Source organism: Cryptotermes secundus, unplaced genomic scaffold (assembly GCF_002891405.2).
Source record: "Cryptotermes secundus unplaced genomic scaffold, Csec_1.0 scaffold1807, whole genome shotgun sequence".
In the NCBI taxonomy this organism is placed as follows: Eukaryota; Metazoa; Arthropoda; class Insecta; order Blattodea; family Kalotermitidae; genus Cryptotermes; species Cryptotermes secundus.
In genome coordinates this window covers 388803-416395 of record NW_019721029.1, presented here as the reverse complement: position 1 = coordinate 416395, position 27593 = coordinate 388803, and the positions used below count along the sequence as shown (strand labels likewise).

General features: G+C 40.6%; 1 protein-coding gene across 1 annotated transcript in view; it reads right to left on the bottom strand.

Moving 5' to 3' along the window:
• Positions 1-27593, bottom strand: part of LOC111875333 (transmembrane protein 132E) — a 536521-nt gene that overhangs the window by 206469 nt on the left and 302459 nt on the right. The gene's annotated exons all lie outside the window — the stretch shown is intronic.

Below are 27593 nucleotides of genomic sequence, written 5' to 3'. Positions count from 1 at the left end.
TTCCAGAATTTGCTTGGAGGGACTGAGAAAACCACTAAAATCTAGGAGAGCCGATGTCCGGGCTGAGATCCTAATANTGCTTACAGGAACCAATGAGGTAGTTACAGTGAGAACTCATAGGAAGACTTTCTGTGGTCTATGCTACGATAATTGCAGCATCTCAGGCTGTGCAGAGTCAAATGGTATGATGACTGGAGAATAATGGATTGGAAACGGTTGTGGCCTAAGGAAGGCAATATTCCAGAATTTGCTTGGAGGGACTAAGATAATCACTAAAATCTAGGAGAGCCGATGTCCGGGCTGAGGTCCTAATCAAGCACTTTCCCGAAAACATGTCTATAGCATTATCGTTACGCTAACTGATCCAGCTGAAGTTGTTTGAAAACAGACTTTCTTATAGGCCTGTACCTATCTACCTGTTTATCTGTCTATCTAATCTAATATACAGAACTATAAGGCTTATTTTGAACTTTATCCATCGTCTGGTATATAAGACAAAAAACCACGTTTTGGAGACTGATCCAGTCTGCGAAACGTTGTGGTTCTTTGTCTTATATATACCAGCCGATGGCTAAAGTCCAAAATAAGGCTTATATTTCTGTACCACATACACCATCGTCAGAATCCTTTCAAGTCTATTAATCTAATATAGTCTATTCCTGTTGTTCCCACATGGAGCACTGGCCATCCGCGAAGCACTGCGTTTCATTTCAGTTTCTGAATCCTAGACAGCCGGTAGGGCTCCTTGGACGGGGGATTAGCCGGTCGCAAGGCCGTTACCTACACAGGACAACAAAAACAGAATAAATACAGACAGACATCCACGCCTCGAGTGGGATTCGAGCCCACGATCCCAGTGTTCGAGTTAGAGAAGACATTTCATACCTTAGACCGTGCAGTCACAGTGATCGGTTCTATAGGCCTATATAGGGATTTACAAATAGGACAAAAAGCATGTAGAATTTTCTGAAAGTTAATAAACACACAGAGGGATACTTAGCACGCAGTTCTGAGAGTGGGAGTTGCAACAATTCTGTTAATATCCTGAGATGTATTTAAGTTAATAATTTAATTGTTTATAATAACAAAATTACGGCAAAAAAGACACAGGACGACGCTAAATTTATAATCATATTCATAAAGTGTAAATATTACTTTAGAATTAAATGTAGAGAACACGAGTTTTATTAAGAAACTAAAAATAACACAGTAGACTAAAGCTTCTGCACATTTGTTACCCATGCTTCACGCATCAGATGCAGAAGAACGGATACATCAGAGCGTCTCCCTTCCGTGGCGAGGATTACGCAAGACGCCTCTACCTAGCCGTAATGTCGGGAAACAGAAATACATGTTGCTTATTTTACATTGTTATTTTCTTCCCACAGCACATGTTTATGTCATCTATCAAAGGATTACTTTGTTGGGATGGAAACGGGGTTTTGCACTTAGCGCATCTTGACAGGCTTCTTCAGGGAACTCCGCTACTTACTCTCTGTGCTTCAACAGTGGGGAGATTTCAAAATAAACAGGAGAAAACTCTTCTTGTCGGGAAACGTTATGTTTTAACGGAAATGCTGACTAGTTAATCTTTCCAACAACATAATTACTACTAGGGTTTGGGGTTTCTAATAGAGGTGGTTATGGAAAGTCTGCTTGCCACCTGCTTTCACACTGGTTTCTTGCTCGGCTTATTCTACAAACCTGGAGATGGAGGCGATATTTTCCTCCGAAATGTCAGTTAACTTCCAACGGACGGCGTTATACCACGGAAGACAGTACTCTTCAGAATAATTACTGCCTTAGTGCAAAAGTGCACTAGCGTTAACCCCAGATTTTAAAGAGTTCTGACGATGGTGTATAACACTCGAGATTACTGGGTTTTTGGACTTTGTCCATCGTCCGGCATTTTAAAAAATACAACGTTTCGATAACTGGATTTGTTTCCATCCTTAGGTGAAAGGGTGGGAGAGAACTACTCTGTTGGGTGCGTTAGAAAGAAGAAACCTCAATCATTTATTTTATTGGATAAATAGCATAGAATAGGATAAATTTTTAAGAATGTAATCAATTTAATATTATGAAGTTTAAATGGCATTTGTTCTGTCAGAACAATAGCTCAGTAGTGTTTTGAAATTATGCAGACTATGTGATCACTTATAGTAAGAACTGCTGGAACCAGTCCGTATCAACAGTAAGTACTATTAGGACAGAACCACATGTAATACTCATTCTGGTCGGAAGATCCGTCACCATGCCGTTACCATAGCAACGAAGCTTCGCCAGAATTTTGTCCCAACTTCTCTTTCCTGGTATATCCACGCCCGTGGCAACGCAAGCGTGGGGTGTTAATCTCATAATGGGTTGCTCACACACACTATGTAATTGCTTAAGACACGCAGCGCATATATACNTATTTTGAACTTTATCCATCGTCTGGTATATAAGACAAAAAACCACGTTTTGGAGACTGATCCAGTCTGCGAAACGTTGTGGTTCTTTGTCTTATATATACCAGCCGATGGCTAAAGTCCAAAATAAGGCTTATATTTCTGTACCACATACACCATCGTCAGAATCCTTTCAAGTCTATTAATCTAATATAGTCTATTCCTGTTGTTCCCACATGGAGCACTGGCCATCCGCGAAGCACTGCGTTTCATTTCAGTTTCTGAATCCTAGACAGCCGGTAGGGCTCCTTGGACGGGGGATTAGCCGGTCGCAAGGCCGTTACCTACACAGGACAACAAAAACAGAATAAATACAGACAGACATCCACGCCTCGAGTGGGATTCGAGCCCACGATCCCAGTGTTCGAGTTAGAGAAGACATTTCATACCTTAGACCGTGCAGTCACAGTGATCGGTTCTATAGGCCTATATAGGGATTTACAAATAGGACAAAAAGCATGTAGAATTTTCTGAAAGTTAATAAACACACAGAGGGATACTTAGCACGCAGTTCTGAGAGTGGGAGTTGCAACAATTCTGTTAATATCCTGAGATGTATTTAAGTTAATAATTTAATTGTTTATAATAACAAAATTACGGCAAAAAAGACACAGGACGACGCTAAATTTATAATCATATTCATAAAGTGTAAATATTACTTTAGAATTAAATGTAGAGAACACGAGTTTTATTAAGAAACTAAAAATAACAGTAGACTAAAGCTTCTGCACATTTGTTACCCGTGCTTCACGCATCAGATGCAGAAGAACGGATACATCAGAGCGTCTCCCTTCCGTGGGAAGGATTACGCAAGACGCCTCTACCTAGCCGTAATGTCGGGAAACAGAAATACATGTTGCTTATTTTACATTGTTATTTTCTTCCCACAGCACATGTTTATGTCATCTATCAAAGGATTACTTTGTTGGGATGGAAACGGGGTTTTGCACTTAGCGCATCTTGACAGGCTTCTTCAGGGAACTCCGCTACTTACTCTCTGTGCTTCAACAGTGGGGAGATTTCAAAATAAACAGGAGAAAACTCTTCTTGTCGGGAAACGTTATGTTTTAACGGAAATGCTGACTAGTTAATCTTTCCAACAACATAATTACTACTAGGGTTTGGGGTTTCTAATAGAGGTGGTTATGGAAAGTCTGCTTGCCACCTGCTTTCACACTGGTTTCTTGCTCGGCTTATTCTACAAACCTGGAGATGGAGGCGATATTTTCCTCCGAAATGTCAGTTAACTTCCAACGGACGGCGTTATACCACGGAAGACAGTACTCTTCAGAATAATTACTGCCTTAGTGCAAAAGTGCACTAGCGTTAACCCCAGATTTTAAAGAGTTCTGACGATGGTGTATAACACTCGAGATTACTGGGTTTTTGGACTTTGTCCATCGTCCGGCATTTTAAAAAATACAACGTTTCGATAACTGGATTTGTTTCCATCCTTAGGTGAAAGGGTGGGAGAGAACTACTCTGTTGGGTGCGTTAGAAAGAAGAAACCTCAATCATTTATTTTATTGGATAAATAGCATAGAATAGGATAAATTTTTAAGAATGTAATCAATTTAATATTATGAAGTTTAAATGGCATTTGTTCTGTCAGAACAATAGCTCAGTAGTGTTTTGAAATTATGCAGACTATGTGATCACTTATAGTAAGAACTGCTGGAACCAGTCCGTATCAACAGTAAGTACTATTAGGACAGAACCACATGTAATACTCATTCTGGTCGGAAGATCCGTCACCATGCCGTTACCATAGCAACGAAGCTTCGCCAGAATTTTGTCCCAACTTCTCTTTCCTGGTATATCCACGCCCGTGGCAACGCAAGCGTGGGGTGTTAATCTCATAATGGGTTGCTCACACACACTATGTAATTGCTTAAGACACGCAGCGCATATATACAGTCGACTATACAGCTGAGCAGTGTTGCCAACCCCCTACCTTCGTATGCCACCGACGAAGTCCCGGGTCTTCTGAATTGCAGTTGATAACGACTTGAATTGGATGCGGAAGATTTACGAAAATGGCCTCTTACAGTTGCTCTGAAGGTTCTATTATCGTGCCTAATGCTGTAGGTAAGATTTTATGGAAATTGTCAAGAGAATTAGATTTCCATAATAAGACGTACTTTGTGGTAAATGTTTCTTGTAATTTTACCCCCATAAAGCTTATGTTGAAGAGAAAGGTTCCACATATACTACCACGTTAGGGGCTCTTCGATAAACACGTCAGCGGAGGCTTACCCCAATTTCGATGTCCTCATAGCATGCAGAGTGACACCAGACGAAATCCTGCACACACACTCGAAATTTAAAATTGTTAATAGAAAATTCTTTTCGTCCAATTTGGACAAAACGGACTAAACATTTACAGGTAAACTCGCTCACACTCACTCAGGGAGCTGAGCCCTTCTTGAGAAGCTGACACTTCTGGCTTTCCCACCAATACCCTACTCGTATATGCATGTCTCTTCTCCCCCATTCGTGTTCTACAGGGATATATAGAACCAATTATTTACAAATCGTAAGGTAAATGCTAACCTATCCCGGTAATAGGTAGTGGAGGCTCATAGGGTTATGAGACGTCGGGGTTTGCACATTTTCTACACAATCGGCTAGCAGATAGCGTTGATGTTGTTAGCCATACGAGCCGGCCGCCCTTCACCCCCGCCCCCCAAGGAAGATTCCTGGCACTCATTTCTGTTAGAGGTTGAGTCGAACTCTGAGCCATAGTGCGACTGGAAAGATTAGGTCAATTGAAAAATCCAATGATATCATCGAACTCGCGACCTTCCGGCTTGCAGCATAGTACCTCAACCAACTACGCTACCGCGTGCCCCTTTTCCGTTCCGTTATCGATATAAATATAATCTAATTCTTTTCAATTATATATTTACTAGTACTTACCATGTCGCTACATTAATTTACATTCAATACTGTTATTTTCATAGAAAGCATACTAACTTCAGTAGTCCGTCCCGCTACATTGCAAATGTGAGTCAACTATGAAGATATCAACAAAGGGAGAAACTACTTTCCTTCATTTCATTAAATATTTACATATTTCGTAGTATGACGTGGTTTTGTAGAAGTGGGTTCGACTTCAGTTTCATAAAAATAATGTAGTTATGAGTTACTGCCACGAATCAATATGGAAATTTTGCCATGGCGTTTAGCTTAGATTTCCAATCGAAAATTCACTGATACCCATCGAGCAGCATCGGAGATTAAATATACAGATGGACACGGTGAGAGTCACGGTTCCATATGTATGGATTTATTTCTTATTTTTTACTATCAGCAAACAAGTCGCAAGTTATTTAAACGTACACACATGTTTCTCATTTTCTTCTCTGATCTATCATATTCACCTCGTAAACTGAACAGTACGAAGGCTCTGTTTGAGAAGTAGTAACACAGTAGTAGTAACACAGTAGTAACAAAGGGGATATTTAATGCATCTCAATAAATTTTACTTTGTTGCACACTAATTTAGACTAGACGAGAAGCTGGATAAATATACACAAAAACATTTAAACCTAGTAAGGTGGAGAGCATGACGTCATACACACACTTGTGGTGGACAAAGTTGCCCTGAGGCAGGTTTTCTCCGAGTACTTAGGTTTCCCTTGCCAATCTTCATTCCACCAATTGCTCCACAATCACCCTCACCTATCATCTGGGGGTGGTACAATAGGCCAGAAATGGCCGCAGTACAAGGGACTTAGTCCCACCCCACTAGCAATAAAAAAAGTAAAGCGAATATTTCTAGTATGCGGTGAAGGGCCCCCGGTCATGGTAGCCGGGCGGTCTAAAGGGGCCCATACGCGTACGAGTCTGGCTCGCGATCCGACTTGGATCGAGTTCCAATGAACCCAACTCGTCCGTGTGTGGGTCCGACTGAACTAACCCTGCTCAAATGTTTATAGTATATACGTTCGAAAATGTTCAATAAGAAAGTGAAATTAAATTTCAATGTTACATATTTCCAGAAGAATTGGAAATGACGTAACCCAAATTTAAATTACTGCATTACTTTAAGATGTTTTTTCTCCGTCTGTCTTTTTATAATTTCCTTCTCTCGACAAACGGCTCAGGTGGACAACTGAAACAAGCCGTCTGCTTAGTACAGCCAACTCCTTAACCACGCAAAATTCGATGATGAGATCATATTTTAAAGAATTCATCCAAATTGAAGCTTTCATTTTCCTTTTTTCTTTTTTAAGTAGCACAGAATTAGATTTCCTTTGAGAACCATTCCTTTATTTACATACGTGCATGTAGGTCTACAGTTTTTCCCTGGAGTTTCCATACGAACTTTCATGTCGTAATATTACGCACGTTTTGTAACAGAACTGGGACACATTTATACAGAGAGCCCTGGAGACGTAATACGTAGGAGGAAGTTTAGTGCTCGCTTCGCTTGTAGTAATTCTTTACACAAACACCACTAGGCAATGCATCCACGGATATAAGCAAGCCTTCATGCTGGCGCCCGCGGCAAAAACACCATTGTAAGTAGTAACTTCGAGAGTTCAAAATCCTCAGAAACCTTGTCATCTGCTAACTTGCTTGTTTCCTTCGATGTATTATTTTGTACAAAACTTCTTTTATATTATCCAAGCCAGTGAACCGAATTAAACACACTATATCACGAAGGACTTAAGCGCTTTCTGCCTAAGGCAACAAAATTGTCTGCATCGAGTACACGAGTACTCTACTCTGCATTATAAGGCCCACTGTCTCAACCTAAGCCTTAACAAATTATACTCGTAGGTCTCAGCCTTATTTCTGGCACATAAACCTATCGCCCTAACTTATGTACCAACTAAAAAGAACACTGCAACCCCGTATGTCATTTATCTATCACAGAAATATGGGACACGCGGTAGAGTAGCTGGTTCATGCACTATGCTACAAGCCGGAAGGTTGGGGGTTCGAATCGCCCAATTCGAATAGGAGGTGAATACAACCGTTCAGGATCGTTAGTTTTGGTATTACCTGTGCTCAGCCTTTGGGCTCTGCTAGTGGAGTCGTTTACTGTTTCTTGTTTAGTCCCATCGGAGGGCGATCAGCTCTTTACAGGATTCGCCTCGACTTAAACGAGAGTATCAGTCGAATGAGACAAATCATCGAACCGAACGAATTTCGTATGCTGTTTGAATTATTAGTGTCAGTGCTCCCTTAGTGCATTCTTCAGTTTAAGTATTCTGACATTTGGAGCCCACCGGTGCCAATATGTCTGCTGCTAACATTCTTACAAGTTCCAAAGCTCACTAAAATTTAAACTGACACTATCAGTACAATGGAGCCGCGTTGCTCAACCGGAAGTACACGAACTCTTACAGGTACGCGACAGAAGCCTGGGGGATAAGTGAACACAACTGAAGTATCTTAATCTCTTTTTTTCTGTATCCTTCCTGCAGGCCGCGCCATAGCTCAAGCGGTTAGTCACTGGCTTCCCACCGCGGCGCCCTGGGTTCGATCCCGGGTCTGGTCAAGTGGGAGTTGTGGTGGACGAAGTGGCGCTGGGGCAGGTTTTCTCCAAGTACTTCGGTTTCCCCTGCCAATCTTCATTCCACCTATTGCTCCACAGTCACCCTCATCTATCATCTGGGGCTGGTACAATAGGCCAGAAGTGGCCGTAGTACAAGGGACTTAGTCCCTCCAAACTAGCAATAAAAAAATAAATCCTATCTGCACAATCGTAAATATGATGGTTAGTTTATTGCCTTCAGGTGATTTTTTCCAGAGAACCAGTTACAATTAAATTGCCTAAATGTGTTGCAATGGCAAAAACAAAAATTTGAAAATGCTGGTTACTTGGAGTAATTAAAAAATATTTAAAAAGGGGGGGGCAAAGGCAAAAGGTAAAGTTGTCCTTGTACTTAATTAAGCATCATGTCATGAAGACGTATGGGGGAGTGGAGGAATAGCTCCAACATTTTTACTACATGAAGTTCAGTACTCAGCATCACGTCCCGGCCGCTCTACCGCCGGAGAAAGACTCCTCAGTATCCACTGGATGGGAGGCGGGGTGGGCCCCAGAGGCGGTCTGGACGTTTTGGAGTACACAAAAATATCTTGCCCCTACCGGGAAACGAACACCGACTAACCAGACCGCAGCCCGTAACTATACCGAGTGAGCTATCGCAGCTCTATTAGAAAGGGGGTAAGTAGTTACTATAGGATTTTGACGATGGTGTATAACACACAGAGATACTGGGTTTGCGGACTTTATCCATCGTCCTGGTTTTTAAGATAACTAAGAAAAAACACGACGTTTCGGAAACTGGATCTGTTTCCGTCCTCAGGTGAGGGAAAACACCTATACTGTTGGGTCCCTTAGAAAGAGCTAGCCTCAATCACTGGAATCAACAGAATAGGTGTTTTACCTCACCTGAGGACGGAAACAGATCCAGTTTCCGAAACGTCGTGTTTTTTCTTACTTATCTTAAAAACCAGGACGACGGATAAATTCCGAAAACCAAATATCTCTGTGAGAAAGGGGTACTTTATAAAGGTTGATACCGCTCTGGAGCACGTCACGGCTTGTGCAATATACACGTAGCTTGGGTAGGCAAGTTTTGGAAAAAGGACTACGTGCAGATGAAGGGTGCCCATTCCAGCAGAAGCCAAATTAACATAATTACGTAAACATGGATCTATACATCAACTCCCCCATACGCCTTCATGGCGTAAGGGACAACTTTACCATTTTTACCTTTCCGTGAATACTGTGCTGGTCACAGAACATGAAGAAGGTCCTATTAAAGCTGCAAATACCAAGTCTTCTCTTTCCTGTGTGTTTGCCGCATTCAAGCGTGAAACCCGTGTAAAAGCTGTATGGGTATAAAGGGCCATCAGGCATTTGTTTTTATACAATTTAATTCCAGTAATTTAATTTAGTTTATTCCAAACCATTAACATGAATACTACAACATTTTTACAAATTATTTTCTTGCTAAAGTTGTATGTTTCAATTAATAACAAACGCCCACGCTAATGTTGCATGTGGAGAGCTCGGTGATACAAGTGAACTCATCCTATCATTCCGGTTGTCTGCATATTTCATCTTCGAAATTGCTCGGAGGATTTTTATGAAATTTGCCACTGACATTCTGCACTAACAGTTGTCAAAAAGTCTGGTGAATGTTGGCCTAATAAAACACTTACTTTCTATGAAGCTCAAATCTGATATTCTAAAAACGATTTATCGTACCAAGGCCCGGTTTACAGCTCTCGGGAGCTCGTGACAAACAAAATATGGAAGTCCTGTATCAGCAACAACATATTTAAATCATGGGAATTCTTTTTGTTTTTTTTTCTCTTACTCGTTACAATAACCAAAAATTCAAACTAACTGTTCAGGGTTTTAGAGAAACGAATGTTGCAGTACCATCTATGAAACCTATTGCTGTTTGTGGAGGGCCCCTGGGGCGACCTACTCGGCCGCTCCCACTAAAATCTAGCAATGCATCATATAAGACTTTGACTATGACATACATACTGTAACGAATTTGCTTAAAGCGTTACTAGGCAACGGCCAGAAGAACGACTAAGAAATCGACATCGTCGCGAGTCGTTACCAGTCAACGTCTTGTGAAGCCACAGGAAACTTTATGTGTTCTGTAGTACAATGATTTGTAGAGTTTGTAGATAAGCGGAGCTGTTATAATTGCTTGTAGTAGCGAGTTATAAGTGTTCAATAAATCCAAATACTAATCGAAACCTCAAGTCTAGACATTAACACGTGACAATATTAGTTACTATAAATTTCAGCTTCTAAGGCCTGAAATGCCTAACACATTTCTCAAATTTACTGTGTAAATCCTCATTGGTCGGTCACAGTAGCCAAGCGGTCTAAGGCATGTACTGTCTTCGCTCGTTTGGAAACCGGGATCGTGGGTTCAAATCCCACTCAGGGCATGGATGTTTAGTTTGTGTGTGTGCGCCTTCCTGTGTTTGTATACAGGTAGAGGCCTTGCGACGAGCTGATCACCCGCCCAAGGGGTCCTACCGAATGTCTAAGATCGAGAAAAACCGAAGTGAACGGAGAAGTTCACGTAGGTGGGCCTAGGCCCACTGGGGCTGTAGTGACAAGGAAAAAAAAATCCTCATTAGGACCGATTTCACGGCACAGTCTTAATTGAGCATCGTTGATCAACAAATTACGCTTTAATGCAACCAAATGTTGATCGTCATGTTCATAAGGAACGTCATTCAACCATAATACAGCCAGTTTCGTTTAAACTTTCATAATCTACCATCAACTATTCTCTTCCATCTACGTCTAGCTAGCCAAATTGGCTTCTTCTCTTGAGATTTAACAATCACGCAAATCCTCAGATAGTCGTACAGCGTTTTCATAATCATTAAGCACTATGGAGAGAACATACCAAACATTAAAGATTAAACACGTCATTGATTTCAGGATGATAATAACATAGGACCAATAACCACTTAGTTTTGCTTACAGAATACAATTCTATTTGATCTGTTAATCACGAAAAGAGTATCGGCCACTGAGTAATATCATTACGGCCCAGTTACATACCTTGAATTAATATATCATCTAAAATCAATGATGTATTACCAACTAATCAGTGGTGCTGATGTATATAACCTAGCGATTATTCTGTTGATTAGAAGTCAGTAATCAAACTGTGCGTAATGTGGCATAAAACTGTATTTATATAAACCACATAACATCGTGGTGTAGTTGCAAGCAATACGGATCTGTATTTTCAAAGTTCCGGGTTTGAGTCTTTGCTATTTCGTGTTTTCTTCCAGTCTCACTATGCAGACACGGACTTAAAACTTAAAAACCATGATCACAGACTGTTTCGCACTTCTTCATATTCGTTGTAATTCATATTGTTATAATCCTCTTTAACATAACCCGCAGTTGAGAAACAGAACACCAGATTACCAACTGGCGTATTTTGTTTGTTGTCCTGCTGATAACTTCTTAAATATCCTTTTTTACATGTTCTGCTGTAATCTATGAGAAGTAAAGTTTGAGATCACCCTAGTCAAGGTACTGCAATTCAAAATTCTGGAATCTCTTACCATGATATTGTCACGTATTCTGGTAACGCAAGAAATTAATGGTTTCCGGATTAGGCGAAGCTAAGTTAGTTACAGTTGCAATCACAATCACTCAGAAACGTTTTCCAGGCGATGTCACCTGGCTAGTCTGTTGTCTTCTGGTTCTTAGCTGAGTTGGTATCTTCTGCGCTCAGCTCTGCTCCGTTCGCCTCTGTTCTGGTCTGCACTCTGTTCTGATCCCCTCTCGATTCTCCTCCGTTCTCTGTGGCCTCAATTCTGACCTCTCCTGGTCTGTTATAACCGACAGTCGGCAGGCCTAGAAGATACCATGTTCAAGGGTCCCATTTCACCTGTTTTATGCATTGGTAGCTAAATGTATTCTTTACCGCGAAACTGCACTAGCTTGACTTTCATTTCCGTGGTAACGTGTGTTTGTCGCGTTAACCTGTTTCATTGTCACCCCGACAACGATACGGAACGGATATCGAGCCGTTACTAAGCAACAGACTCCCGCTCTGACTCAGATATTCTGACTTTTAGGCGGCATGCCACAATATCATCACTTACGCGGTAGAATCCTTTACATGTGATATGCAGATCTGAAGAGAAAGGCTTTCCCTTACACGTACGAAGCTTACATAAATAATTTAAAAAATGTAGTTCTTACACCCCAGAAAAAGCCGTGTCTCCATTATAAAGACCATCCACTTTATACTACCGACGAAAATAATCTTTGTTCTTCTGAGAACCTTAGAAACTCAAAAAAACGTATTCTGTAAACAAAATATATGTAGGATTTGAGGTTCTCCCACTGCTGATCATGAAGAGTCCTATCTAATAGAGTTAAAAGCCGCGTAGTCCTCTGAAAATCGAATGACGTTCCAGGAGGAACATGAGGCCTCCATCCTCACTGCCCTTCTTGTTAAATGCTTCATACTGATTTCTTGCTTACACCATTCTTCTACTCTGAAGATGGAGGTGACATGTTCCTCCTAAACACTGGTTGACTTTCAACTTCCAAAGGTAAAAACTTCAAGTTGAAGAATTTCCTTACCTTAAAGCTAGTAGTACAAATGATTGCCACTCCTTTTTTAAAGGGTCAACCACCTGCACAGCCTGACAGCTGCGAAACATTCACTCGTTCGTGTGTCTACAGCTACTTTTAGTTAACATTCCATGTACGAAAGAGTAGCTACCGCTTTGGTCCAGCCAGGCTCTTTCACTTACATTAAAACGTCATGAATATCTGATTATGCGTAGTAATGTAGTGCCTTAAGAACACAGTTCACTTCAGTATACATGAATGTATGAGGGGTAGGCCTTCTCGGCCCTTGCACCGCGACCTACAGTGGTCTATTGTGCTTCTTCAGTACACATAGTCGAGGAAGGAGTCCTTCTCTTGGGCAACAAGCAGTGACTCCAGTTTGATGTGCTTTTTTGAAAAATTTGGATCAATCTTACATATATATTTACATAATATTAGCAGAATCAAAAGGTATGCAGAGGAAATAATCTTAAGATCTTACATTAATTTGTATGTTTTCTATCGCAGTTAAACTTCACAACAGCTATGAAAAACTTATCTATAAAATAAAACACATTTAAAACGTCAAGACTTCACGACGATTCACAGACAATTTTCAGAATTCCTTCTTCTTCACTCTGACGTGTAACAATGTAAAAAGTTTCGAAAGTTTCAGAGAAACATACTGACTGCATCTTAACGGTAAGAGCGACGAAGAACACCATGGTGGAGCCGGTAAAGAAGGTAATAAATGGACTATCTCCACACGGAACCTAACCCAGAAGAAACCCTCCAGAAAACTAGTACATGATCAAACAACGTACGCACTGCTTTTCGTTTTCAGGTACCATGTACAGTCCATTTCGCAATAGAAGCTAGCGCAATGCGATCTAGTAATAACACGTCACTGAACTCTGTGACGTCACTGTAGCATTGCAGCAGCCGTTCATAATGTAACACAGACAAAAGTACCATTACATATTGAAGGATACGAAATTATGTGGCGCAGAAAACGTGAGCATATCCACAATTTCGTTACTTTGATAAATCTCAGACGCTACTAAGCGCAGGTTCAATACAAGTAGGAAGAAAAAGTAAAAATTGGGTTTTATTTAGGAACAGTTCAATCCAACTCACACTGGTACAGCATAAGATCTTTTGATATTATCCTGTAATTAGCGTCACTGTCTTCTATATGAACGCCATCAAAACAACTTCCGTATAAAATTTCTGTGTTTGATAATTACTTTTCTATCCGTTTTACATGACCATTCTTCATTCAATTTATTAGTTTCATTGTTCTATTATTATTAGGAGGGAAGCCTGGTTAGCTAAGTTGATATAGTGACAGGTTCCGGGCTGGACGGCCGGGGTTGGATTCCCGCTAGGGGCGAGATAGTTTTCTCCACTCCACAGTGCCCAAACCGCCTCTGAAGGAGACCCAGCCTCCTACCCAATGGGTGTCAGGAGCTCTATCCCGGGGATAAAGCGGCCGGGGCGTGAAGTTGACCACTCACCTCCACTCTCCACTCATGGCTTGTGACTTAATATTTAATTAGTTAAGCAAAGTGACAAATCTACTTTTTCCTTTATTATTACGAGGAGAACTGACAAATTGTGGCATGTTCTCTATTTCTCATTTAAATCTGTGTTCACGGTGTGGTACAGGGAAAGAGCCTATAAGAATGAATCTTCAGAGATAACATAGGACACTGCTGGTTCGAGAGAAGCAATTTTCCCAGCGTTCTTGCGGAAGACTGAACCTGTAATACACAGGAGACAAGTCTTTATAAATTTTTGGAATATAAACTGATGGCTCAGTCGGTAGCAGTCTGATGCTGCACGCATGAGAGATGTGTATAAATGAATTCGTCCGGGATTTTCGATATGCAGATTTCACTTGTCTGCCGGCTTTTATATAGAGTTGAATTCACTCAACACTCTGCACTAGGCTGAATATTCTGGGCTCGAAAATCCTGTACTGCAACGCTACAGATACACAGGCGGGAGGGAGCCTTGTGTAATCCTGTGCATAGATAATAACCGGTATTACTAGCACACATTATAATTGCAAATTAAGTTAAGTGAAGCAAGGAGAAGGGGAGTGGCGGGGTGCGTTACACCCAATAGACCACAAATTTCACTCGTTATTAACAACGGGAGCTGATTACAGGATATATGCCGACAAAAAGGAGCCACGCTCTTTTCTATGAGCACCGAGTTTATATGGATAATAACACCGTGATGCAATTAGGACATCAAGTTTTGAATTTAGGTACCATGAGACTGCGTGTACAAGTTTCTTAATCTTCTATCTCGGTCTGAATATATAGTTTTCGTTAACACAACTCACAGCCCACTGCCAGACATATGTTAAGTTATTACATTATCAATTCGCGTTCGTTTTGGTGTGGAGTTTCCCGACAAGAAACATCATGATAAGCTGTAATGGTGGTTTGTTTAAATGACAAAAAGCATCACGAACTCAAGTCTACAGAGCACAAATATTACAGAAATACATTCTTAAAATATAATTAGAAATCTTGTGTCTGTAGTACATAAATTTAGTCGAGGTTACCACCTTAGAGGCTGAATGTAATACGTACTTTTAGCATAAACTCGATTTGGTTCATCCTGACCCGTCACACTAGCAACAACAACGAGCAACTATAACAACACAGCGCGGCCCGAACAACAGGACGACACTAAGGAGTCCTATTCATCAAACAACGGAACCACGAGGTGGCAGACATCTAAACTTCCTCTTAAAGAGAGGCAGTATAAAGGACACGAACCTAATTGGTTCTAAATTTTTAACAAAAAATTTTTAAACCACACTTGTAAACGAACTAAGTGTATATAATTTATAAATATTTGAATGTATTCACGCACATCGCTGCAGTTGTTAAAGAACCACATTTTATATTCATGGCATTGTAATGATATTGACCAATCACAATGAAATAGTATTTCCCTCCTGTATTGATATATCCCCCTGAAGATGGTCTCTCAGACCGAAATATGTCAAGGATGAATGATTAAAAAAACATTTATCACTCACACTGGACGGAGTTGATGACCTTTTATAATACTTTTCGCATGTAAATTAGAAAGAGAATCCATTCAGAGACGGCCATAAAACTGAACCCTAAACTAACCGACTCCTCCCACAGGAATGGTCCAATGTGTGTGTCACAACTGCTGACTACTGGCGTCCACGCACTGAACAGAATGGATTCAGGCACAATTAAAAACAGGAAATATGGAAACCGAATCCAAAGCAGCTAGCAATATTCTTTTCAGACACCTAGGGAACAATTAAGTATTTAAATAAAAGAACGCTGTCAAAATAAATTTACTTCTCTGAACGAATACACAAATCTCTAACGTAAACTAATTCGAGGGTCGTGTTATTATTTTTTTATTGCTAGTGGGGTGAGACTAAGTTCCTTCTACTGCGACCACTTCTGGCCTATTGTACCAGCCCCAGATGATAGGTGAGGGTGATTGTGGAGCAATTGTTGGAATGAAGATTGGCAGGGGATACCGAAGTACTAGGAGAAAACCTGCACCAGCGCCACTTTATTCACCACAAATCCCACTTGACCAAACCCGGGATCGAACCCGGGCCGCGGCGGTGGGAAGCCAGCGACTAACCGCTTGAGCTATGGCGAGGGCCTTGAGGGTCGTGTTAACTACACAATTCCGACTATACGGACTTCATAGTTTCCGATTAGACGAGAACATAATAGTGAATGGGTGAATGGGCAAGGATTTCGAAGATGGTCGTGTCCTTTCTCAAGGCACTATTCCGATATTCGGCTGGGGATAACGAAAACCACGGCTAACCTTCGGGATATCCCACAATATTGCCAAAATTCGAAATTGAGGCAGAAGGCCGTCAACCAGTGCAGTTCCTCCAGTTCACCTCGTTCTACTGCGGCAATGCACCCCCAAGGGCTTTCTCTCTACTAGAAGAATTTAGGTACCCATTTAAAAATAGGGTCGACAGATTTGTAAGGATACAGCCGTGATGGAAATTCCTTTCCTTAGACCTATAACATGCACAGCTAGACATACTGCATTTTATTAAAACACGGCGTCCTTTAAGTGGAACGCCTGCACTTGTCATTTTGCCCTTAGACTATGTATTGCGCAACGCGTACTTCATCAGGCCATGGGCGCTGAGTGCTGTAACTTATCATTCAAACACAGACACACATACAGAGGTCCTCACAGCGTGGACTACGTGGGGTTTCGTTCTTCCGCGAAGTAACACCGTGTAGACCGGCAGAAGTCCACCGACTTCTTCAGAATAGGAGACTTAAGCCAAGGAAGAAATCAGCAGAAAGAGACGGCAAACATTTGGAAGCAGTACGTTTTTTCGAAAAGTCAGTGAACATATACTGGTCTACACGGAGGTGCGTTCCATTAAATAGTACTCAACATATAGAAGTTGAATTTACTACTTGCGCAATATGAATAACAGTATATTCTGGCATATAATTTACCAGATTATACGGTGTTTTCCCAAGAAAACATTATTCTACACTGTCATTAGAAAATCCAATCTGAAACTGCTGCGACACTTTGTTTAAAACACACGGAGTCGGCGCGAGTAGAGTTCATCGTTGCAGCTAAATACCTAAATATCAATTTTTGTAAAGTCGAAAATGTTGCGTCAGTATGAATTTCACTGCACTCCGCTCTTTAGAAATTTGATCTCTTACTTCCTGTTCGGGAGATCCGACGACCGATCCCGACACGGAACTCAGCTACCCTGACTGCGGTGTTACTTGCATTTACTGTAGCTCCCACGTGAACTACAGGAGCTGCACTTCCCATCATTTTTTTTATTTTATTGTCTTAATAACATTTGGTCCCCTGCTTCAGGATTGGGCCAAACTCCCGTTCCGAGACTAACAGAACTGTTCCCTTCACCTCTTCCTTGGGTGGGCCAAGATATGTCTTCCGATAGGATAGCAGGTCCTAATAATAGGATTACATTCATCTCTTCCTTGGGTGGGCCAGGATATGTCTTCCGATAGGATAGCAGGCTCTAATAATAGGATTACATTCATCTCTTCCTTGGGTGGGCCAGGATATGTCTTCCGATAGGATAGCAGGCTCTAATAATAGGATTACATTCATCTCTTCCTTGGGTGGGCCAGGATATGTCTTCCGATAGGATAGCAGGCTCTAATAATAGGATTACATTCATCTCTTCCTTGGGTGGGCCAGGATATGTCTTCCGATAGGATAGCAGGCCCTAATAATGGGGGTCATCAGTTCTGGATGTTCCGTTCACTTACTGTGACAGTGTCTAATTACTATTATGCCATATTGTCACGTGTTAGTGGCTAGACATGGGGCTTGGATGGCTAACTGGATTTACTGCACACGTATAGCTCGTGACTAAAGGTAAATGTAACAGATTCACGGTTCTAAACACTCTGAAAATCACCACTACCATATTTCAAAGAACCATAACCACTTCCTTTCAAATCTATTGTTATTCACTCTCCGTAATTGTCATATTTCACGTGACAAAATAAAGTAACATCAAATTCACATGAATTAGCAAAACACGTTCACAAAACAAACATGAGGTAGGACAGAGAATTTTAATAGTTTAGTACTTGTTTTCACTGAAGTATACAACAAAACATAAAGGAAAAGAGAAAAATATGTTCAGGTAGGGACGCGAAACAACTGCTTTAAATGTAATCTCTCTCTCTCTCTCTCAGATATATTTTTGTTTCAGTATTTCGTTTAGCGTAACTAATGTCTATAGTGAACCTCTGGTAAGGTGTCTGAGAGTTCGGATTACGTGAAACTTCAATTTCGCACTAGAAAATAAAACTTTAATAATTCTGCTGTATATTCCTGATTTCCATCATGTTTAATATTCATTAAACTTAGGACTAGCATAGTTACATTAGGTCATGTATCGTTAAGATGTATTCGGTCAGAATTATGGTCTCGTATTAATTACTTGCCGGTCACGGTAGCAGAGCGGTCTAAACCATGTACTGTCTTCGCTCGCTCGGAAGCCGCAATCGTGGGTTCGAATCACACACAAGGCATGGATATTTGGTGTGTGTGTATACGTTTATTCTGTTTGTGTTGTCCTGTGTTTAGGTAGAGGCCTTGCGACGAGCTGATCACCTGTCCAAGGAGTCCTACCGTCTCTAAAAATGATCATGAAACTGAGAAATCAGCCCTATGCTCCAAAGTGGGAGCAAGAGGAATGATAATAGAATAACAAAATAAATAATTACTTGTTATATTCTGAATTTCAACAAAGTTATTTTAATTTCGGATTTTTATGTATGACATTCTAAATGCCGTACTCAGGGAAATTACATTTTAAAAAGTGCTCATATTAAAGTTGTGGTTTGCACTTTCGAGATGCTTGCGAATAAATTCATGAAACATTTTAATTTAACGCAGTCTTGATTCACGTGGTAATTCAAATGTTTACCTTTTCCAGAACCTAGCGGTTTACGTTTCAATGCGTTGCACTGGAGTCCAGCTCTTTCTACAGTTTGAATATAATTCACGTCGGTTTCATACAACGTATAAGCTTCTATACAGAAAACAATTAATTCACATTTAAAAATGACATTTGAAGTATATTTCGTGGTGAAAATTAAGATTGCGTTCTTCTGTTAATGATGCCGTGTAGTTCTGTAGATCTGGATTGAACACCACCCTGAAAATTGATGCAGCAAGTTCCTCTGAAATGTTGGTTCCCACATGAAACTATGCGGTATCATTAAACAGATGATCACAATCTTAAATTCAGAGTTAAGTGACTTTTAGTATCAATTTAAATGGGTAACAATATTCGAAATTTAAATATCGTCATACAGGACACAGAAATATGCGATTTTTTAAAAGTTACGTAACATAATTTTCATTTCATGCACCCTGTTGTGTTATAATATACTACAATTTCTTTATTGAAACCGTCACAACACAACAATATTAAGGTCAGTGCCAAGTTTGGCTCTGCTACATGTTTCGACTATTAATAGCCATCATCAGGCTAATACATGGTTAACATCTGTACACCACTGAACTGCAGTACTAGTAAAATTGGATACAATAATATTAATTATATTAATATACTTGGCGTAAAATACAATAAATTAGTCTATATAAAACAAAGGTTATAGTATAAAACAAGAATAAAATTCTTCGAGTGATGTTTTACATCATCGAGTCAATAGTTTTTTTTTTTGTGATTTTGTTGTGTTCCCAAGGGCAAATTAGAGTATTCTATATTTTGTGCATATATAATAAACTGTTTTGGAGGCTCGTGATGTACATGTAGTAATATTAATGGTTAATTATTTAGTCGGTGTCTCATCTTATGTTTACATTCCCTACAGAACGGACAATAATTTGTAAGATGAGGCACCCACTAAATAATTAACATTAATATTACTAGTCGTACATCTACATCACGAGTCTCAAAAACAGTTTATTATACATACACAAAATATAGAATATTCCAATTTGTCCCTGGGAACACAACAAAAATCACAAAAACCAACGACTGGTTCGATGATGAAAGCTTCACTCGAAGAATTTTATTCTTGTTTTATATAGTCTAATTTATTGTATTTCTACGCCAAGTATTTTAATATAATTAATATTATTGTATCCAATTTTACTAGTACTGCAGTTCAGTGGTGCCTGATGATGGCTATAAATAGCCGAAACATGTAACAGAGCCAAACTAGGCACTGTTCTTAATATAGTTGCGTTCTGACGGTTTTAATAAAAAATTGTCTACATAACATACTTACTCGTATTGGGGCGGGAAAGAAGATTAACGAATCGAACGTACCACTTCAGTAGACACGGAATGTTACTAGTCGTCAGCTGCTTTAGCTGGGTTACAATAAATTTATGATAATTTTATGCGAATGCTCAGGTTACCACGCACAATATCTTCCAAAGCTCTGCTACTGCAAATGTAAGTATATTATGAGGACTAGGTGGGACAGCGAATATCTCTCTGCTTACTCTAAAAACAAGCATATAACTTTATGCCGCAGTTTCTATGTACAGTAGGCATATCCTCGTGTAAGCCTGTGTGAATATTCCTGCGTATCTGTTCCCATTAATAATTTTTTAATTTAATTGGTAGAATCGAACAGGTTAGAATTCGGTGAGTGCTCGGATCAAATCTCGGCCAGAACATCAGCTATTCTAATTGAGTTTGCTCGTTGTTTTCCTCGATCCCTCCAGGTAAATTCCGGGAAAATTCCTCCATTAAGCCATAATAGCTTCCAACCTGATCCCTTTACAATTCATAACTTATCGGGCATGCTATCATCCGACAGCGTCGTTAAATAGCCAAATAAAACTGGCTGTTCGTCACTAAACTTGGTACGAATATTACATCACTGGAAAGAGCCACACATTTCGTTTATTTCATTCGTCACCAAAACATGACAGTCGTGCCGATATCGTTTAAAAGTTATGTATACAGAAACAGTTGTGAGAAATAGGCATTGTTGCTTGATTGTTATTGTGCCCTACAGTTTACTATACTGACATGAGACGAACAAAAATTCCGTTTGAAGGAGACAATTATCAATCCGTACGGGAGATCTGCATCAAGCACTATAAACAACGAATTTCCGTTTGTTCGCGCGGCTAGTCAGAATGTTTAGGTGAGTTACCCTTCGAGACCTTTAAAATTTTGTTCAAGACAATATCTTTTATTTTCATGCGACTTTTTCCTGTTTAAAGAATATGTATAACAAAGGGTTCAATTATCTGAAACAGCTACCCAAAAGTAAAAGTGAACAAATAGGAGAGTTTACACTGTTCATGAGAAAGTTTACTAAGAATTAATTTTAAACGAAAGGATTTTCTTTCGAAATTGGAAATTCCCTGATATGGGATCCATATTTCTTGTTAAGAACTTGAAAGCCCTCTAAATTGAGTTTCCTAAATTGAAAGAAGCTCGTGAATAACCCAGAACAAACACCAGAGTTCGATATTCGATCAGGATGAAGATAGGCATGTATGTATAATTCAATTTCACTTAAACCTTATTTGATTCTATATCTTCTAAACTTTGTAACTGAATATAAATCCTTCTTAATAGTGTAGTATCTGGCACTTGATTTCCTTTAAGGCCTTCTCCGTTCAGAGATGTGGAATGCAGATAGAACTGAAGTTTTCTATAATCAACACAGTAGGCTATATCAGTTAAATGTAGGGAGAATGTTCTGTTTGTTCTGTCTGAATTAAGTGGTAGCAGCTACAGTGTGTAGTTACTATTAAACTTCGCGTGAATGAAACGATTTCCATGGAACAGAAATTTTGTTACGCTATGCACAACAGCCTAGTAGTACAAGAGAAATAAAAAGACCCTAAAATAAAAAAGTAATTACTGTATAATACGTCTTCGAATTCATAATAGGAGACGTGACTCCAGGCGCTAAGTGGGATTCGTTTTGTAGTATCTTGCCTTATACTAGAGTTACAGTACTTCTACAAATAAGAACCATGAGGAAAACACAGGACATTATGCATATTTATGATTCTGCTAATAAACATGAAGAACATAGGGTAAGTTTAAGATGGTACGGGAAGTGTATTTATATATCTTTATTTGTTTTAATTTTTGTGCATGACTAATTAAATACAGCATTTTCTGCTCATAAGTACGTATAGTAATAATTAGGCAGATCACTAGCAGCTGCTGCCACCTGTTCGCGCTGATCCGTCGGTCGCGGATTTTTATACCCTGAAGATGGATGCAATACGTTCCCCGAAACGTTGGTTCAAACAAGATCTACACGGTGCCTCATCCCAGAAGACGGAATTCTTCATAGTCACCGCCGTGTAAACTTCAAATCTTGTAAGATTTTGTAATTGTGACAGACATTGCCAGTTTTTCTTTACAGTTGCATAATGAAGTGTTCCAGACGTTTGTGTAGACCTAACACACACGACTCTGACGTGCTTTAGAAATTATATCAAATAATTCAGTATCATCCCGCTTTAGTGAAATCTTCTGCTTCCTGACGTTCTTTAGAGCATCTCGATAAGACTTCAAGGTTACATTACTCCTGCGGTTTTTGGCAAGTTCTGTCGTCACCGACGCCACCGCCACCGCCACCATCATCATCATCATCATCATCATCATTCTCTTTGTTAGAGGCTCGTTGGTAGTTCTCAATGAACTCGTGTGTTTCCAGAGCACTACCCTCATTTCCAATTAGCAACAACATTAAGATAACGTTTTGCTGTAACACTTTCAGACGTAGCCTGACTAAGTGATGACTGATTTCGTTCCTTTTTCAATCAAATTACTCATGGCGATATTTGTTAAACTGCTTCTGCCAGGAAAATTACAGTATCACAAGAGATATGGCTTCTATGTTGGCCAGAAGCGATGTGAGGCGTTCACAGTTTTTAGAACTGACACACTTTATAACGCCTTCATCTATTTGTTGAATTACACTTATTGCGTTCGCATGAGAACCAGGCAAACAATGCGTTGCAGAGTTCAATGTGGCAAGAAAATATCGCATGATCCAAAAACAAGTGATCACTGGGGGTTCTGTTGCGACATCATCGCATTAAGTGCCGGTCTGTTGCGACATCATCGCATTAAGTGCCGTTCTGTTGCGACATCATCGCATTAATTGTCGTTCTGTTGTGACATCATCGCATTAAGTGGCGCCAGCCATCTCTACGTGACATAAGATGTCGTCCACGCTTCTTTGCTAGATCTCCAGACATCGAGAAGTTTCTCTGTGTCCATGTCCACTGAAGATCGTGGTTCAGTGGTCCTCCTTATTTCCACAGGTTTTTCAGTCTCTCCGCTCATGAAACGATAGATGAGAACTGATCACATTTCTTTCAAAAGTTTCCAAACTGAATATCTTTCTAGTTTCAAAGAAAGAGTTTTGCTTGGCATTGCATGAAAGAAAAACTCCTTTCGTCACAACACCCATTATTATTTGGAGCGAATCCATCCACAATTGAAGACAATTTGGCAACCCAGCCTATTAAAGTTTCTCTACAAACACCTCCAGCTTCACCACAAACTTCATAAAAACAAATCGTCCCTTTGTGAAGCTTTCTAACCATCTTCTAGACGCTTTGGTTTCACTGGTTTGCAGCAGCTTCTTTCTATGTTCCTGTAACATCAGCCCAGATGTTCGAATGTTTCTAGACCCCTCACTTACAGACCACTGCCACAAAATCTCACTGATTTCTTCATTTCCATTTTTCCTTAATTTCCTTTTCAGGCAACTACTGCTAAGTACAATTTATTCCCTGGTTTCTTATTTGAACTTCGCTTTAAAAATCTAATACCGTTGTGTTTCATCCAACGTTAAATTTTGTCACGATTATTTTTACCGTCAGCTTAACTTCTTCACTTTTTTAATTCACTTGGGGGGTGGAGTCCAACTGTATCCACTCGGCACGGCGGCAACTGATTGACCTACTGTAGCCTGCCCCGGGTGATTATGATGATGGAGAATTTGGTGGAACGAAGATTGGCAAGGGAAACCAAAGTACTTGGAGAAAACCCGCCCCAGCGCCACTTTCTCCACCATAAATCCCACTTGATCACACCCGGGATCGAACCCGGGCCGCCGCGGTGGGAAGCCAGCAACTAACCGCTTGATCTAAGGCGCGGCCAACTTCTTCACTTCCTTCTGTTACTTACGCCTTTTTTTTTCCGGGTGTCACTTTAAGAATGCTACAGAGTTGGGTTTTAACAACGTTAGACATTGTCACGATCTGTTTTGCCGTCAACTGAAAGTTTTCAGTAGCTGTGCAATACTGCTCTTGAAGAGAGCCTCTTTCCAAAGAGTTTACCCAACAAAATTCTGCACCTTTTAATATTTCTATCACCCGCAATGTATGAACACCTAGTAATGCAGTGCTACTTGTGTACTTCTTGTGTATCGGTTGATTATTAAACAATGCTGCTAACATCGAGACAATACAGAGTCGTAATATTGCCTCCTGTTCTTTTTTTTCCCCCTTGGCACTACAGCCCCAGTGGGCCCAGGCCTACCTCCATGAACTCCGTTCACCTCGGTTTTTCTAGCTCTTACACATACAGTAGGACTCCTTGGGCGAGTGATCAGCTCGTCGCAAGGCCTCTACCTGTACACAAACATCCATGCCCTCAGTAGGATTCGAACCCACGATCCAGGTTTCCAAGCGAGCGAAGACAGTGCATGCCTTAGACCGCTCGGCTACCGTGACCGGCTGCCTCCTGTTCTTAGGCAATAAAATTCTAAAACTTCTGTCCGTCATTGCCCAGAAACGAGGCCGTAACATTACCACTAAACTCAGACTGGAGAAAACTCAAGCAGATTTACAGCTTCTAATTCTCTCCGTCCTCCTGAACGTGTGGCGCTAGAGACATGTCTTGAAGGGTCCCGTCTTCAGCTCCGCTCTGCCATACAGAATGCAACATTGTCGGACAGCACATCTGGTTAATATTCACTTATCGTTACACGGATCTAGGACAGAAATTTCTTTTGGCCCTACGAGGGGAAATAACAAAATCTCGGAAGGATTTATGACATATGTTTCATTTCAGATAATTAATTATATTCTATCAGTAATTATAAATTAACAATTATTACACAATATTCCGATCCATTCCTGTCCACAATTTCCACTACTGAATATTCCGATTGTTATATTTCACAGATGCACGTCAAAGTTTAGTTCGGTCTCATGTAATTTTTAATGCACAAAAATGTTTTCACTCTGACTGACATCAAACCAGGAGCTAAGGATTATCTGAGCTGCGCACTGAGCAGGGAGATTGCCTCGATAGGTATTGCAGATTTTGTGCCGATTTCTGACCATTTAGTGCACCTCCCGCTCCACAAGTTCGCATGTCTTCCACTCTAGGATTAATAACTCGTATGTTATGGTTTTTAATAATATAACTCTTGGATATAGGAAGTGTTTCTTGTAACACCTTGTCAAGGTCATGAAAACAAACGCAATATACTAAACCGAAAGACGTCAAGACGTCTCCATTCTGTTAATGTATTACTTCAGAATTTTATTGCACAATACTTTCCTTCTCGTAAAACTTATATATATAATCATTCAGGTCTACGGCTTTGTCGCTTTACGGCTTCTTCGGAGACAACTACAGTGCGTACAATCAAGTGCGCGCCGCGGCTGCAATTTACCGTGAGTCATACCACCGCAGAACGGATGCAGTCGCGGGGAGGAGTTGCAACTCCTCCCCGTGACTGCATCCGTTCTGCGGTGGTATGACTCACGGCAAATTGCAGCCGCGGCGCGCACTTGATTGTACGCACTGTATATTTAGGCCACTTGATGGCTAACACTTTAACATTAAGACTGCTTTAATATTTTGAGTCTAAAGTACACTGCTCTCATGACACAGAATAAGGGCTCTTATGAATTAGTTTCACATGGTTAAAGATATTACAGTGCATTACTTTTTCCTCGTTTCTTGTGACCTAGTTTAAAGAGACAGAAGTCGAGATACTGCGTCTGACTTACATAAACAGTCTCGGATTTCCCATCTGAATCCCAACGTATCAGTATAATTCCTCTCATATATTTTTAGCGGACTGAAACAGTTTATGTAGACTATCTGTAAGCAAATAGCTTTAAAGCGTCCTATATTAAACATTCTCCTTATTTAAAACATAAAAATTTCTGCCGCTAACATAAGTGTTTATAAACAAGCTCTTAAACTTACTGCATAAAACATGAACTTCCCAAGGCAATTCAGTACGCTTAAGTTTTTTGGTCGAATCAGCCTCCTAAGCTCGAAATAAAACATCCTGATGATGGAGACTGAGGCAATCTCCGAAACATCGGAGTTTCACTAAGTACTGACGGGCTGATCGCTCGAAAATACTTCATTAGATTTTATATTTTATTTTCGAAGGTTTCAGTTCTGTTCACATAAAACGTCTTCAGTTTAGAACCTACTGCCAACAATTAAGGGAGCCGGGACAGAGCAGGCGGTGTAGCTACTGGCTACGGGCTACGGGCTACGGGCTGGACGAACGAGGGGTTGACGTTCGATTCCCGGTATGGTCAAGAATTTTTTCTTCTCCACTTCGTCCAGGCCGTCTCTGGAGTCCACCCAACCTCCCATCCAATGGGTACCGAGGGCTCCATCCCCAAAGGTAAAGCGGTCAGGGCAGAAGCTGACCATTCACCTCCAGCTAGTGCGGAGGTAAAGAAAATGTGGATTTATATATCCACTCCCACGTACGCCTTCATGGCGTAGTGCTTAATTAGTTATGCATGGGACAACTCTTTTTATCACTGGCCCTATAGCCCCCTTGGGCCGTGGCCTCTGAATTTTCAGGTTCATGAACACTTTTACAGATGGTAGGACACCTTGTTGGACGAGTGATCAGCTCGTCGCAAGACCCTTACCTAAACACAGGACAGCACAAACACAAAATAAACATATATACATAACAAAAATCCATGCTTTGTGTGGGATTCGAACCCACGATCCCGGCTTCCGAACGAAGACAGGACATGCCTTGGACTGCCCGGCTACCGTGACCGGCACAGGGACGACTTTACCTTATCTTCATTACGTATTATTAAGATTCAGTGTAACTAACGTGACTCGTCCCCTTTTTGGGCTAAATCCAACTATCGAAATACAATCAAACTTTGATGAATGAAAGGGAAAGCGGTCTGCTACAGGTCCCAGTCGGCTACGGGAATAAATGTGCCGTAAGAGCTTTAAGAAATGTGGATATAAAAAGATGAAGAGAGTAAAGAAGTGCGGACACAAACGTAAGTCATGAAGCGTTGGATGCGAGGAGCTGTGACAAGTATTGCTGTGGGGAACATAAATGCATAATTTGAAAATGTAGATCCAAGTGATCCGGCCACGGTAGCCGAGCGGTCTTCGCTCGCTTGGAAACCGCGATCGTGGGTTCGAATCCCACTCAGGGCATGGATGTTTAGTTTGTGTGTGTGCGTTTTTCTGTGTTTGTGTACAGGTAGAGGCCTTGCGACGAGCTGATCAC